Here is a 16,686-nt window from a genome sequence, read left to right on the forward strand (position 1 = left end):
TCATGAGGTGAACAGGAATCTTCTGAGCACCCCAACTATGATGAACTCTGCCACCACAGGCTCAAAGTATCAGGGCCAAGGACCATGAATTGAAATCTCTGAAACCCTGAATAAATAAACCCTGAATAAAATAAACCTTTGTTCCTTTAAGTTGAAAATTTCAGGTATTTTGTCACAGAGATAAAGAGCTGACTTAGTGTACCTATAAATGACACAGAGATTATATAAGACCACAGTATCTAACAATGGTTAAAACACTTGCCTGTTAGAACTTTACACTATGTAAAATGTTCAGTACATATCTGCTGTCATACCTTTCTTTTCCTATCCCAAAGAGCTGGGTATAATATTCTGGAGTTTGGGGCTCAGTCATTCTGTCCTGAGCCTTACAAATTATACACAGATGCACACTGCTTTAAGAAAAAACGATAAAGAGATCACTCGAATCATAAAAGAATGAGATGTGATTATTCATTTTCTCAGAGCTCTTTTAAGACATCTAAAAATAATTTAGCTAACAAAAGTTCAAGGTCTTAATTTTTCAGAAGCTCAAGTGCTGTATAAAATATATGAATAGAAACATGTAGATATGAAGATATTTTAGTAATTTAAGGATTATATAAGTCAAATCTGTTCACAGAGAAAATTGGAAACTAAAGATAAGCAAAAAGAGGAATGAATATATACATCTTTATATAAAACTTTCAAATCAACATTATGCTACTCAGACGATACATGTACTACACAGAAAAAATTTTATTACACATACATTTATACACAGTTTTGGGAGCCTGGTTAGAGCCAGCTTGAGTTGCCTCTGAAATTAAGCAGATACACAGTTGAAAATTTTTCTAAGTTGTTTGTTTGTTTACAATAATGGCTTGAAAAAATTTAAGAATTTAAAACTCATGTCAAATAAGAAAAACAAACTAAAATTCTATCTCACAGACTTTAATTTCATTTCTCAAACATGCTCACTATAGTATTATCATGTACTCAGCTCCTATTTGTCCTCAGATAAGCAAGTACAGAGGTCAATTAACACAGGTCACTGCTGTCCCTGAAACCATATGCTCACTGCATGATGCCTGGCTGGAATGGGAATGCAAGACCTTGGTCGGTAGGCAGATTTGGGTCTTAGGCTGACAATGAAAGAATATAAGCCTGTTGCAGAGAATACAGCTTTTTACCTTTTACTATATGGTTCTTTCTGAACTTGACAGAACTTCCCATACTGTGTAAGCCAATACCTTTCCTCAACTGTAAGATACAGAACACTTATATTCTTAGGAAAAGAGACAAATACTTGAGTGACTACTTATATTGCCTTTATGAATACACTCATGCTGCTCACATGCAAATAGTGGTAAATTGTGGGAAGCCATTCTGACACGTGATTGGGTGGCTCCCGTTAAGGGTCTGAGGCGCTTTGGCTGTGTCGAAGCTTTCCCGGCCCTTTCCTGATGAGAGAGCCCATCCGTGTGGGGGTGTGCCTGACCACTGACCCCGGGGACCCAATCACTGACCCTGACCTTGGAGTGCGGTCCCCCCTCAACCTTCATTGGATGGAATTCTCCCCTGAATCTCTTGTTCCCCAATAAAAGGTAACTGAGTCTGTGTGTTTTATTTCAATCTCTTCTAACTAACTTTATGCCTAGAACCTCATTAATGAAACCATTGCGCAGGCCGTGTGGTAGCGTAAATATATGTTTTTTTCTATAATCCACTTTACCTAATATTGAACTCATCATGTACACTACACTTATTGGTTTTACTCTGTTCTCAATTCACTGTTAGCCAATTCATGTCACCAGCCTTGATTACACCAATTACCTATAAATTCAACAGAATGCGATCCTGTCTGATTTACTAAATGATTAAAGTTTACCTGTCTAAAGTGCTATCTAAAAGAATGTTTGAGATAAGGAACCATCAGAATTTCCTATGTTCTAAAATGCAACACACAGAGATAAACAAGAATCACACTTTTACTGTACATTCCAATTACCTGCCAAGTATTTCCTCTCAAACCCTTGTGCTCTGATGCCAAGAAAGCTATGCACTTGGCCCACTCTGAGAAAGTACAAAGTGAGAGAGACAAGGAGATATGAGCTGTTAACAACAAATGACAAAGCCCAGGTGGCTTAAACAAGCATTCATTTCTCATGGTTCTGGAGGCGAGAAGTCTGAACTCAGGGTGGCAGCATGGTTGAGTTCTGGGCAGTGATCTTTCCCCCGCTGTAGAGAGCTGACTTCCCTCACATGGTGAACAAAGGGCAGAAGAGCTCTCTGGAGTCCCTTTTTTAAGGGCAATAATCCCATTGTGAGGACAGATCCTTCATGACCTAATTATCAGCAAACAGCCCCAACTCCTAATACCATCATATAAGGTTTAGGATTTCAACATGTGCATTTTGTGGGGGACATAAACATTCATACCATAACAGAAGCCCTTTGCTTTCAGCATACGTTGTTCCAATGAGAGTTATAAGGCAAGGATTTAGCACATTTAAATCTTAAATTGATTGGGGGAAAAAAGCAGTCAAAAACCCAAAACACCAATTATTTGCAAATACCAAAGCAGAACAAGCCAAACTAACGATTAAATTACTCCAGATATGCATGCAATGAAACTCTCATTTTCTACTATGCTCTACTGAAAAAAAGATCAAGTCTGTAAAAGGTCTTTAAGTCTGAAGACCAAGGGCACATCCCGAGGCAGTGTTTTACACTAGACACTGAAGCACCCAAAATGATAACATAACCCATTACAGTACAGATAGATGGGTTTTCTACTAAGGAGTATGACTGTTAGGGAAGAATTTACACCTGGGGACACAGGAACGTTCTTAGCAATCCTTGGGAAGCTGTAATTTACAGTATTTTGTTTTATTTTCAGATGATACTTTTGTTACCAGGGAAAGGTACTAATTCTCATCCTACAATTCTAGTTTACCTTTTCTTCTAGCTGTCTTAGCAAACAAGGTGAAATTTTCATCATAAAATTACATGTTTTCTAGAACAAAGACATTAAGTATACTCATCAAGTACACTTGGAAGCTGCATCATGTTCTGGCCCGCTGATTGCCCCTCTGTCATCTGGGTGTGCCGAGCTCACATGTGCCTTGACAACTCTGCACCTGCTTATCTTTCTGCAGGACTGCTCTTCCTCAGATCTTCTCACTGCTCCTCTTCTCATCATGCATGCCACAGATCCCCTGTCACCTCTCCATGGAGGCTTTCCTGACAATTTCCACCCCGATTCACTGTCTCCATTGCATTTATAACTATTTGAAATTATCCTGTTTATGATTTGTTTGCTTGTATATCCATAAGCCAGGACCTGGTCTATCTTGCTCACACTATATTCTTAGCACCCAGAACAGTGCCTGTCATGTAGGTATTCAATAACTGTATGTTGAATGAATGAATTAAATTAACTAGAAGTCAATGAGAGGTCATATGAACATGTAATTACAAATGAATTTGTTTGATCAAAACTTACCTCTGTATGCTGTAGCTGGCAGGAACACTAGAGACAATCTACATTGATTTCAGGAAAGTATTTAACAAAGTCTAAATAATAACCTTGTAAATTTGACAGAAATAGCAATCTAGTGACAGGTCTACAGATTCCTTACAGGCTGAACCACTGTATCAAGGGAGCTGAAAAATGGAGTAGGAGGGTGTCTCTGTGTACCTGGTCCTGCCTGACCCTACACTGTTATCAAAAGTCTGTGAGGTGAAAAATTTAAACTGCACAAAGCCGAAAAGGATAGCAAATGGATGGGAGAACAGAATCAGATATTATCAAAAACATCTCTACAGGTTGAAACAAACAAGGATATTTAATAGGAATCATCCTAAAGATTTGCATATCATTTAAAATTCTAAGATTAGAGAGATGGACTTTTGGACACCTGACTGAACCAGCAGTAGCACCCATGAAAAGTCCTAGTGTTATTATTGTGAGCTTCCCGTGGGTCACCCACATGATGTGGCTACCAAAGAACCATTACAAGAATCTAAAACATGCTTTGGGAGGATGAACCAGAGTTATAAAAATTCTAAATACAAATTTCATGTTTGATTTCATTCAGTAACAGTTTCTGAGCACTCCTGATGTGACAGGCATTACAGACAGGACAGGAGCTGAAGGCATAAGAGACTAAAGGTCCAGTGTGGGGGACAGAATTTGGGTAGGGAGGACAATGGAATAGGGGCAAACTCTAAGTCATGGGAGCAGAGTTGTCTAATCCACATGGATGGGTTTGGGAAAGTTCTCCAGAACCCAACTGGAGTTGGGTTTTGGAAAAAACGACTTTTGGAAACAGAAGATTTAACTCAGAGAGTGAGGAGAAAGTAAGTGAAATCAAGAGCTCAGCACAGTGCCGGGCACACAGCAAATCACAAGAACAATGTTGGGTACAACTATCATTATCATCAATACTGTTGCTATTGTTATAGTAATTATTAAGAATGAATTCTCCTTGACAGCTCTTAGAGTAGAATTCCAACTAATATATGTAGAGGAAATGATGGAAACACAAAAATCAACCATTAGGCAAATATTTTAGTAATAATCACTAGAGTCCGAGACTCATTGATGGATGCTAAAATTAATGGACAAAAATATGAGAAACAAGACATTTGCAATGTCTCAAAATATCTTTCCACAAGAAACTTATTACAAAGGGGGAAAACACTGACACCACCCTGACCAAGAGCTCAGTTAATATCCCCAGGGATAAGACACAGCAACATCATGTTCAGCTTGGTATGATTAACTGGGAAGAGCGTGTCACTTCTGTGGTATTCTTGCTAAGAATGCATAATCCCAGTCTAACCATGAGAAAATACCAGAAAACCCAAAGTGATGGTGAACAAAATAACCAACCAGTGTGCTTCCACCAAAATGTTAATGTCATGGAGGACACCCTGAGGAGCTACCACAGACTGACACAGACTATAAGGGATCTTGAATTGGATCCTACAACAGAAAAAGGACATCGGTAGGAAAATTTGAGTAAGGCCTCTACATTAGGTAACAGTGTTGTATGAGAAGATTGATTTCCTATATTCTATTATCACCCTTCAACATGTACGATGTTAACCTCAGGGAAGCCAGGTGAAAGGTAGTTAAAAAAATTCTGTATTATTTTTGTGACCTTTCCTTGAATCTAAAAAATATTTCAAGATAAAACATTAAAAAAAACTGGATACACCTGAGCCAGGAAACCAGAGATTCTGACAGGAGATAAAGGGAAGGCGGAGAGGCTGACTCAGACCTAAATTTTAGTTACTGAGACTACCAGGCTAAACTATGTCAGGAAGAACACTGAGTGGATGATGGAGTGTACAGAGCCTGGGGCTATAAATACCAAAAAATTGGCTCTAACTAAAAGAATGTAGAGAGAACTGCTCTGAGTAGAAGAGAACTGGTTCTCAGGGTATAGCCAAACGCATTCTTGATGACTCAGCTCCAGTAACAAGAGCATTAATCAACACGGTTTTATAATGTGGAGGCCCCAGGGCTCCTGGGTATGGTGTACAGCCCCTCTCCTGCAATGCTGCTAGAGTCTTGGTGCCTTTTCTTAAAATAAAATAAAATAAACGTCTTTAAAATATGGATTTGGATTTACAGAAAAGTGTGAGGCTACCATTAGGAGTTACAATTTACCTCACACTCAGTTTCCTGTTATTTTATGAGTATAGTACCAACCACTAGGGTCCATGTTTCTGGAAGATTTCCTAATGCTCTGCTTCTGTTCCAGGATCCCATCCAGGAGACCACACTACATTTATCAGTCATGTCTCCCTAGGCTCCTCTTGGTTTAGCAGTTTCTTACACCTTCCTTGTTTTTGATGACCTTGACAGTTTTGAGGGGTACTCGTCAGGTATTTTATAGCAGGGCCCTCAGTTGGGATTTGTCTCATGTTTTTCTCAGGATTAACCTGGAATTATGGATTTTTTTGGGAACAATATCTTAGAAGTAAAGTGCTATTCTTACCACATCAAGGGGAAATATTAACACAACTTTTTGCTGTTGATGTTGACCACCTGGCTGAGGTAGTACTTGTCAGGTTTCTTGCCCTTTCCATGCTCACCGGCTGGACGGAAGTCACCAGACACAGCTCACTCTTAAGGAGTGGCAAATTATGATTCATCTCCTTGAGGGTGAAACACCCACATAAATCAATTGGACTTCTTTTCTGCACAGCCTATTCTTCCTCATTTACTTATTCAATCATTTATTTACCTTAGTATGAATTAATATTTATTCCATAATTTGGACTATAGATCATTGCTAGTTTATTTTGGGATCAAACTGTAAGGTTCTGTGTCACTTTGACAAACCTCCCTCACTGCGTGTTTTGTTTGTTTGTTTGTTTGTTTGTTTTTTGTTTCTGAGTACTTCCTGTTTCCAGCACGGCAAGATACGCCAGGTTCATCTTATTCTTATTTTTACATTCTCTGCCCCAGCTCTAGAAACTAGAATCGGCCATTCTGCCAAGAATACTGGTTCCTTTATAGAAAAATGGTATTAGAAACCAAGATCTGGATACAAAAGGAGATTGTTGCTATTGGGGCACTGTTGCTTCTAAGCCTTGTTAGCTGACAAAAGCAGAGAAATGTACATCTGTGTGCTAACTCATGTACATCCACACATCTGTATTTCTATATGCATCCATCAGTACTAACCATCAAGCTAACCATGAACTCACACCAATAACTCAAAGTAATCCATCACATGGGTCATTCCTCCCCTTGCTTATCTACAACTTGCCATTTCAAAGAAACTGGGCTCCCGCCACCCATCATCCAGTTACTTAATTATTCACTTCCAGTATACACATGTAGTGACTTCAGAATTGTTAACCTGCACCCCTGGGAAACACCTTTATCAAGTAGGGTACAGTGCTTATATATAGTTTCTTTGCATTTAGTTTTATAGTCTCCACCCTTGTCTAAGAAATCTCTTTCCCTGTTGTTCCTTAATCTGTCATTAGCCAAGAAACTAAATAAATGAGTTCTGTTAATATTACAAACATGCCAGCCTATGGGAACGCCTCAAATGCCAAGCCACAGGGCTCTCTGACCTGTCCTACATTCTAAATCCAGGATACTATTGCAGGAAGAGTTTTGATTACACAAAGTTTAAGAGGACAGCAAATGGAATAGAAAGAGAATTAGCAAGAAAAACACCTTAACAGATTGAAAAATAGGCCAAAATAAGAATGGTTAGATTAGTAGGGATCAAATTAAATAATTTGATTTTAAAAACTCAAGAGTTCAGTTCAGGGTCAGAGGACTGGTTTAAAAGCTGCTGCTTTATCTCTAATAAAGATTTCGTGTTTTCACAGATTTTGAGTTTGATGAGGCAAAGAGAGATTAACTTGGTCACAAAAAACCATTACCAGGACAATGACCAGGATTGAACAAATGAGGGTCCCACAATTTTTGCATTTGTCAGATCATGCCTGTCCCTGATGGTTTATTCAGTTTTGGAAATGGAAGTCCTAACTGACATAATGAGATGAGCCAGAGTTGTAAAGGGGCTGGAAAAATTAATTCAAAAGCAGTTAGTGAATACTACCATTGTATAAGGTATTATAAGATGTGCTAGTATCCAGGGATGATAATGATGAAAATAATAAACTAGCTTATCATATCCAACAACTGCTCAAAGCACTTCACATGTATGTATTAATTTAATCAGACAAATTACTTCTTGGTGATTCTCCCATATATTAAAGTTTCCAGATTTCTGCGCATGAGAATTCTGCACATGAGAATGATGACTATGTTCAACACATTGTATCAAACCACTTATTTTCCCATATCTTACATGCTTTTTTCCTAAGTTTTCTTCTTTTAAAAAGTAAAATTTAAATAATAAATTACCAAGCCAGGCATGGTGGGCCACACCTGTAATCCCAGTGTCTCAGCAACTTAGCCAGGCCCTAAGCAACTTATTGAGACCATCTCTCAAAAGGGCTGAGGACGTAGCTCAGTGGTGAAGCACCTCTCGATTCAATCTCCAGTACCAAAAAAACTAAAAATAACAATAATAAAAATATAATAATTGTAATAATAATAACCACCAAATCACTTGGTAGTCTATTATTATTAATTTTATTTATTATTAATGTTCATCACTCGGTACTGATATCTAAAAAGTACTTTTTAAAAAAGTTTTTTAATTATAAAGATAACATCCAACAAAAAAATTTGAAGAGACACAGAAGTAAACAAATAACATAAAAGTTTATGATCATTGATAACATTTTTGCTATGAATAAATTTGTGATCTTCATCTTATAATGAAACTTGTACTGCATATGCATATTTATATTTGACCTGGTGAACTTGATATTCCCTGTTATTAAATAGGCTGTTTAAGCATCAATTCATGGGTTGTGAATATAACATAGTTTTCAGATTAAAACCGAGGAAGATGCTTCCTGCCACACTCACCCATTTTAATCACTTATTACTAGGTCTTCTAAGGTTTCTAAAAGACGTCCTTGTCCTCATATATAAATGCTCACAGAAAAAGAAAGGTAGTCTCTTAATTGCTACTGTGACAATGAGCACTTACCTAAGATAAGGAGACGTTTTTCTGAGTGAGTTAGATTACAAAAGCTACCCAATCTTTCCATGATTTAGACTTCTAAGACATTTGGAAGAGAGAGAAAATTCCAAGTGTGACTTCCATTTTTGAGGCAGTTACACATTCTTGCCCCTGACAATGCCTTTGAAGAAGGGCTGTGCCCCAGGTCTAAGGTGTTCCCTCCCACCTCCGGAGGTCTAGAGAACTGGCACGAAGGGAAATCTATGAACTGCCATGGATGAGACACCGTACTCTGGAAAATGAAAGAGAATTTAAGAGATCAATGGAATTCACAGGGATGACATGTGAGAGGGAACAAATTCTCTCATTACTACTCCTTCCCTTGCTCCATCTCTTTAACCTATCTTTAATGAGATGAAAGAGTATAAGGAAAAATGTAGGTCAGTGAGGTAAGCACCTCAATACTATGGTTGAGTTATTAGGTGTCCCAGAAAAGCTCAAGTGTGAGACAATGAAAGAAGGATTTGAGGTGAAATGGTTGGGTTATGAGAGGTTTAACTAATCAGTGTGTTAATCCCCTGATAGGGAATCACTTGTTGGTGACTGTAGGCAGGTAGGGTGTGGCTGTCCCTGGGGCGTGCCTTTGGGTTCATATCTTGTCCTCCTTCAGCAGAGCTCTCTTTGCTTCTTGGGTGCCATGTTTCCTGCAGCTTTCTTCAGCCACACTCCTCTGCCATGATATGCAGCCTCACCTCAAGCCCTGAGGAATGGAGCTGGCTGTCTATGGACTGAGACCCCTGACACTGTGAACCCCCAAATAAACTTTTCCTACTCTAAAATTGTTCTTGTTAGGTCTTTCAGTCAGAGCAGTGAAATAGCTGACTACAACACTCAACAAACCAGAATAACTTTACATTTTGAAGATCAAGCTAAATAGCATTTGTCTATATGTCCAAGAAACATCTGGCTACACCTTCAGAAAACTGATGTAAAGGAAACCTGGGGAGCGAATTTAAAATGACTTTTTGCCTATTCTTCCTCCACAGCCAGTGGCCTGTGGAAGGAAATTCCTGGGAGAAGACAGGCAGCAGGTCACTTTCTGACATGGGGCTCTGCATGCCAGGTCCTCACTAGGGCCTCAGCACAAGGTACTTATTCCATCTAAGTAAACAGAGTTGAGAGAAGACATTAAATACCAGCAATAGCAAAATAAGGATTCTCTAATGGGTCTAGAAAAACATTTCTTAGTACACACAAATGGGAAACTCATTGCTTCTTGTTCTTCCCAAATATCCCAACACAATAACATCTTCCTCCCTGCAGTTAAACACTCTGGCACTAACTTCACCAGGATGTACTAAGTCATTATGAAATTAATATATCCCAACAGTGTCAGGAAATTAATCGTCAAGGCAGAAATAAAATGTAAAGCAGGGCTGGGGCGGCTGCTCAGTGGTAAAGCATTTGCCTAGCATGCTTAAGGTCCTAGGTTCCATCCCACCAGCACAACTATCAAAAAAAAAAAAAAAAAGGAAGGCAGAGGGTTTCAAGATATGAGTTTCCCCATCATTACTTAAAAAGAAGACATGTTTTTGGGCCCTCATGCTTCTTTCGTGACTAAACATAGACATACATACATGTATATTTTTAATTGTAATCAATACTATACACAATATTTTACACAGGACTAACAGCATGAGCAGGCTGGGGATGTAACTCACTGGTAAACTGCTTGCCTAGCATGCATGAGGCCCTGGTTTCAATTCCTAGAATGGAAAGAAAGAAAGGAAGCAAGAAAGGAATGAATAAATAAATTAAACTTACTTTAAGGGCTGGGGATATAGCTTAGTGGTAGAGTTCTTGCCTAGTATACATGAGGTGACGGTTCAATTACTATTACCACCCAAAACTATTACCACTGAGCTCATTCTATGTTTGAGGTTAAGATGCATGGTGTAGATGGACATCATTACCCTAGGTCTATGTATGAGTATACATATGGTTCGATGCTACATTGTGTACAACCAAAGAAATGAAAAGTTGTGCTGCAATTGTGTACAAATGAATCAAAATGCATTCTGCTGTCATATATACCTAATTAAAATTAATTATTTTTTAAAATAACACACACACACACACACACACACACACACACACACACACGATGCATGGTGTGACTGGGGAAAGAACTGGTGCTGATTAGTCCTAAGAAATAAAGTCAAAAGGAAAGTTTTAGCCAGATTTCAGAAGACACCAAGATCCAAAAGGTGTAAGCAACAGAGACAGTGGCGACTCAAAATAGTATTGAAGAGCTTTAGAAAGCAAAGTCACACCATGCCATATGAGATGGGATGGGGGTGGGCAGAAATGGGAGAATGAGAGACACTAGGGATTGTCTGGGAGGTGTTGCCATAATTAGCTAGAGAGGAGGTCCAGCTGGTATTGGTGGGACTGAGGCAGAGAGAATAAATGTAATGTTTTAAATGGAGCAATGTGGGTGGGAACTCTGATAGGCTGGGTGGAAACAGGCCATGGATGCCAAGATTTGACAGTAAGTAAGCCAGGATCCAAGTAAGTAAGTTCTTATCAGTTATGAGCACTTTTCTGGGGTAGGCCCTATTTGAGAAGTTTCATAAACCTAACTTCTTTTCATTGGCATGTCAATTCTGAGGGTAATTATCACTATAGTTTATAAGAAGGAACCTGGGACTCAGAAATATTAAGCAGCAGAAGGTCACCCTGCTGAAAACGATGGGCTGTGAGCTCATTTTGTAGACCTCTGTGACTCTTGCTCTCCCCTTGCTTCCCCAGCATCAAGGCCTGCAGAAGAAACACAGCAGACTGCTCTCCACTCCAAAGCCACCCCCAAATTAAGTACACTCCCCAGGTGCCTGAGACCCGATCCTGCTTTCATTAGAGTATTAATATCACATACATGATTTCTGATACTTGGACGTGAATATATATGGCATTTAGGAGCTCTGAAGTGCTGAACAGATGTTAGGTATTATTTTTATTATTGGGTGGGCGTTTTCCTTCAGTGACTAATGTCAGGAAATAGAAAGGGGCCCATCGAACAGTCTACCTCGTCTACAGCCCACCCTAAAGATGAACTTATTAAGGCTTTCTATGAGATCATTTTTCTTTACACCAAGATGTATAGACCAAATGAAGAATCTGTGTTCACGCTTTGGGATTCTTGCAGAAAGGCCCATCTGCGATTTTAGGTACAGGCTGTAGCACGACAGATGCTATTCAAACACCGTGCCCTACTTTCCTCAACAGTGAGAAAGAAGAAAAAAAGGTTAACATGAAACTCTCAACTAGTGACTTGTTTTTCTCCAAACCTTACCTACAAAGTAGTAGCAGTAATAAGTAAGCAAGAAATGGATGGCAGGCCCACCCTCTTCAGGGACCCTATGCCCTTCCTAAGCTGGAAGCTGGCAGCTGGTGGTTGTCTGGGCTTTCAGGAAGCACCCAACTTTTCCAAAGTCCCTGTGTCTCCAATGACATTCACAGACTGCTAGTGCTGAACAGGATCTGAAGGATTATTTTACTAATGAGGTAATTAAGGTCCCAAGAGATGAACAGTTCTGTGTTTTCTGCCCAACTATCAATATTCCAGCTACACCACTTGTACTAAGTGTTAGATGCTGTGGAGCATATAAGGGGTCTGCCACTAGCTTCTTCTAGGTTTCCTGTCCTCTTTTTCCCCCAGAAGAAACACCATGATGAGGCATTTTCACAGTGGCCTCAAAGGCCCAAGAGTCAAGGGCATGCATGGGTCAGCTCCTTCAGGGCATCTCTCCTCAGTGGAGACTTTGCTGCCAGTGTCCCACACCTCTTTTTTAACCAACTCCGAGTAATCTTGCACCATCACAGAAGTCCACTGGTCTCTTCCCTGAGCCTCCACTCCTGCTTTAGACTCTCCCATTCTAAAAAGTGAAACCCCATTTTGATTCTACAACCTCTCAGATCTGCCCACCACATTCCATCCACAGCAGCTTCTGCAAGTACCCCTCCACCCCCACCCCCGCTGCTGCAAATAGTCCTTTAAAAACTCTACTACTTTGAAAATAAAAACTACTTGCTGGCAAAGTCTTACCCATTACCTGACCCCATTCCTTCTCCTATTTTCTCCCATTTCTCCATTTGCCCTGCGCAGAGTTCTGTGTAGCTTCCTGGGTTTTATGAGTGGCTGACTTGTGCCACTTCTGATACACGGCATTCTCCTCCTTTCTTATGTGGATTTCTCCCTATTTTTCCAGGCATGGCTCAAATGTCACCCTTCTTGTAAGAAACACTATATATATATATATTTTTTTTTTTTTTTTGGTGTGTGTGTGTGTGTGTGTGTGTGTGGTACCAGGGATTGAACCCAGTGGCGCTTAACCACCGAGCCGTATCCCCAGTCCTTTTTTATATTTTATTAGAGACAGGGTCTCGCTGAGTTGCTTAGGACCTCACTAAATTGCTGAGGCTGGCTTTGAACCCATAATCCTCCTGCCTCAGCTCCCAAGTCACTGGGATTACAGGCATGTACCACTATGCCTGCCTAAGAATCACTATTATAGTAGCATGTCAATTTCTGTCTTGCAATAAACAGTTATTTGTCCATTAATTCAATAAACATTTATTAAGCATTTGGGCACCAGTACTCTGTTGAAGATACAAAGACATTTGGAGTCTGAAATATAAATGACCAAATAATGGAGAATTTACATGGCAGTCTCTACTTCTGGAGGTACTTGAGTATATGTGTTCCTTTCTCCCACATAAACTGTAACTTCCTGAGGGCAGAGACTGGGCCCTTTTGTTTAATATCTCCCATAGCACTTACCATCTGTGGATGCACAGAACTTTCAGGATATCTCAGTTACAGAAGAAACATAAAGATGTTGTAATTTACCTGCTTATACTTGAGTGGACTCAATTAACACTTAAAATTTCAAACAGTTGGTCCAGTGCATGGCACAAAATAGTCATACAGTAAATCAGATGAATGAATGGAAGGAAGGAAGGAAGAAACAAACCACCATGACAAATAGAGCTTTGTGCACTTTTGTGTCCGTGGGCCCAGCAGAATTGGCAAATAGTAGGGACCTATCTAGCAAACAGCCATAGTCACTATTCTAGAGGGATTTTTCTCTCAATCAATGGTCAGAATATCTAGTTTCTAGTCCTAATACATGTCCAAAAAAAAAAAAAAAAGGTCTATGGAAAGAACCAGGGCTTTGATTTGCAACCCCTCCCAACACACTGAACTATCACCACGGCCAGGGACAGGGAGGAGCTGTGTCCAGGTGAAGATTCATGAACAGCTCATTGAAAGGCTTGAAGTTAGCACCACCAACTCCCTCTCCTCATTCACACCAGGAGCACTCTCAGCATGGCCTTACTGCTCTGGGCCAAGGGTTACCAGGCCCATGACCATTTTGCTTAGCTATCAATTTGGAAATGAAAAGCAGATGCTAAAAATAAAGTTTAGTGAAATCATTCAAGGTCAATGGAATGGAAACCACAATGAATCCATGCCCGAGAACAAGGCCAGTGGTCCTGGGATGGCACATGCTGGCAGCACTTGTAACTTCCCATGTGTTCCTTCCTAGAACCACTCAGTGTCTGTAGCCTGGCCAACACAACTCAAGTCCCTGCTTTGCCTCTATCATGAGGCTTCAATTTCTTTCCTGAAGGTGAAGTAGGGTGAAGTTCCCTAAATATAAAGCTCATTTCCCTGACAGAAAGGAATAACCTCAAGGGAAAAAAGTTGTAGCCAGGGGTCTAAACACAAATCGCCATTGTGTTTACTTTTTTTAAAAAACTAATCATAAATGTGAAGATTGCACATTAAAATCCTGACTATTTTTAAATACTGAAAGATCTTGGGCTGGGGTTGTGGCTTAGTGGTAGAGAGCTTGCCTAGCAAGTCAAGTGTGAGGCCCTGCGTTCGATCCTCAGCACCACATAAAATAATGGTATTGTGTCTATCTACAACTACAATAAAAAAAAAAAAAAAAAGATCTTGCGGTCTGGAATCCACATGCCCCATGACAATGACAATTACTGCTGAGCTGCTCCTTTCAGAAGGATCACGTACCTGCCAGTTCACCACATCTCACCTACTCCTTATTCTCTGGTGTTCTGACTAGATAGGCCCTGTGAAAATTTGAGTACAAAAACCACAATAATGGGGCTGGGTTGTGGCTCAGTGGTAGTGCACTTGCCTGGCACATGTAAGGCACTGGGTTTCATCCTCAGCACCACATAAAAATAAATAAATAAGATAAAGGCATTATGACCATCTACAACTAAAAATAAAATTATTATTTTTAAAAACAAACAAATAAACAATAAAAACCATAGTGACCTAGTCAATTTAAGGTAGAGTCTGAGCATCATCCCTGACTTTGCTCTTAAGTCTCAGTCCTCACAATAAATTAATTACTAAGGGTTACTTACCTTTTAAACATCTCAGACACATTTCACTTGTTCAAAGCACTTGCTCCGGTATTGACTCTCATGATCTGTTACTCTCACTGGAACTAAATTCCACTCATCCCATATATTTGCACCATTCTTCAGCCCCCTTATATGCTCTCCTCCTACTCTAGCCCCAACCCCACTGCAGCTCACATTGACTTTTCTCTTCTTCACCTTACTGTTATTAGTTGGATCTAGAACAGGTCCGAGGGTCTTATGTATTAAATGCTGAGTCCCTAACTTGGTACTATTGAGAGGTGGTGGAAACATTAAGAGATGGGACCTCACAGGAGGTTTTTAGGTCATTGGGTGTGCCCTTGAGGGGAATACTGGGACCTCTTAATCCTGGCCATGAAGGGAATGGGCCTTTCTGTAGCACACATGCCTGCAGCTGGGAAAGCTCTAGGAAGCATTTCAGGTGTGCCACTCCAACGAGGTAAACGAGAACTAAACACAGTCCTTTACAAATCCTGATGCGATGGGTCACACGTAAAATTGCCACTTACCAAATTACAAAAAAATTTGTACTGAACATAAAACTGTTTGATCAGCTGCTTGTCAATGACGTTTTCAAGATTATTTCACAATCACTCCAATGCTCAAATCACTTGGTGAACAAAGGCATAATTTTTTTTTTTTAAAGTATTCAAGCTATAATAAGAGTCTGGATAAAGTGATGCCATCTTTCTTCACTGATTGTCCAGGGAGGGAATAAGTTGAAAGAGAAACAAGTATCATATTTTGAAAAAAACTATTCCATCAAATGGTTCTGCTATTACTTTAGGAGAAGAACAGTCATTTTGGAAATACATTAAAGTTCAGGAAGAGCTCCAGGCACATAATCATCTGTCTTACAAGTTAGAGCATTGTGCAAACAGTAAAATACTGCTAACAACCTGAGTTTTCCAACTATAAGAAAATGGGCCCACTAAATGGAATATTATACAAACCTGTAATAGTGCATGCTATATATTGATATGAAAATGTAGTGACTTAAATGCTTTGTATTCTACAGCTTTAACCATATTTTTTGGAAACAGAGATTACATACTAATAGTGATTATGTAAGGGTGCTTTTTCATGAACTTTCCAAAATTTATCATACTGCATTTATACTTTAGATACATAACTAAAATTTTAAATTAAAAAAATAGAGACAATTTTTACACGTGTTCATACACCAAAAAGGCTCAACCGCATACTCTATTTTGCACACTACTGCATCTTGAGATCTGGGTCAGTCCCCGGTCACTCTCAACTTCCTCTTTTAATAGTTTGAGACAATATTCTGTACTTGGTGGCTGTGTTTTAATTTCCAAACAATTTAGATTTGTTTAAAAAAGTCATGACTTAAATATATAGAGAGAAAGCAACAGATATCTAAAATGTTACCTATACAATTGACTGAATTACATATAAAAATACCTACCAATACTTCTTTTTGTGTGAAGAAATCAAAGAGTAGCTATTTTCTTGACAATCCATGATACTTTCATTATCAGAGAACAATACTCATTTCATTAATGCAAAGACAGTTAAGTGGTTCACTGTCTTATGCAAATTCCACAGTATATCCAGAATTTTATACAAGTTGGGATAATTGTATAAAACTAGCAAGATTTCAACCACG

The 16,686-nt window shown here is 39.3% G+C and overlaps 1 protein-coding gene across 8 annotated transcripts in view; it reads right to left on the bottom strand.

The window, feature by feature from the left end:
* Positions 1–16,686, bottom strand: part of LRRC8D (leucine rich repeat containing 8 VRAC subunit D) — a 118,435-nt gene that overhangs the window by 36,711 nt on the left and 65,038 nt on the right. The window lies entirely within an intron of this gene.

The sequence above is a fragment of the Spermophilus citellus genome (genome assembly GCF_964194105.1).
Source record: "Spermophilus citellus genome assembly, chromosome: 9".
Lineage (NCBI taxonomy): Eukaryota > Metazoa > Chordata > Mammalia > Rodentia > Sciuridae > Spermophilus > Spermophilus citellus.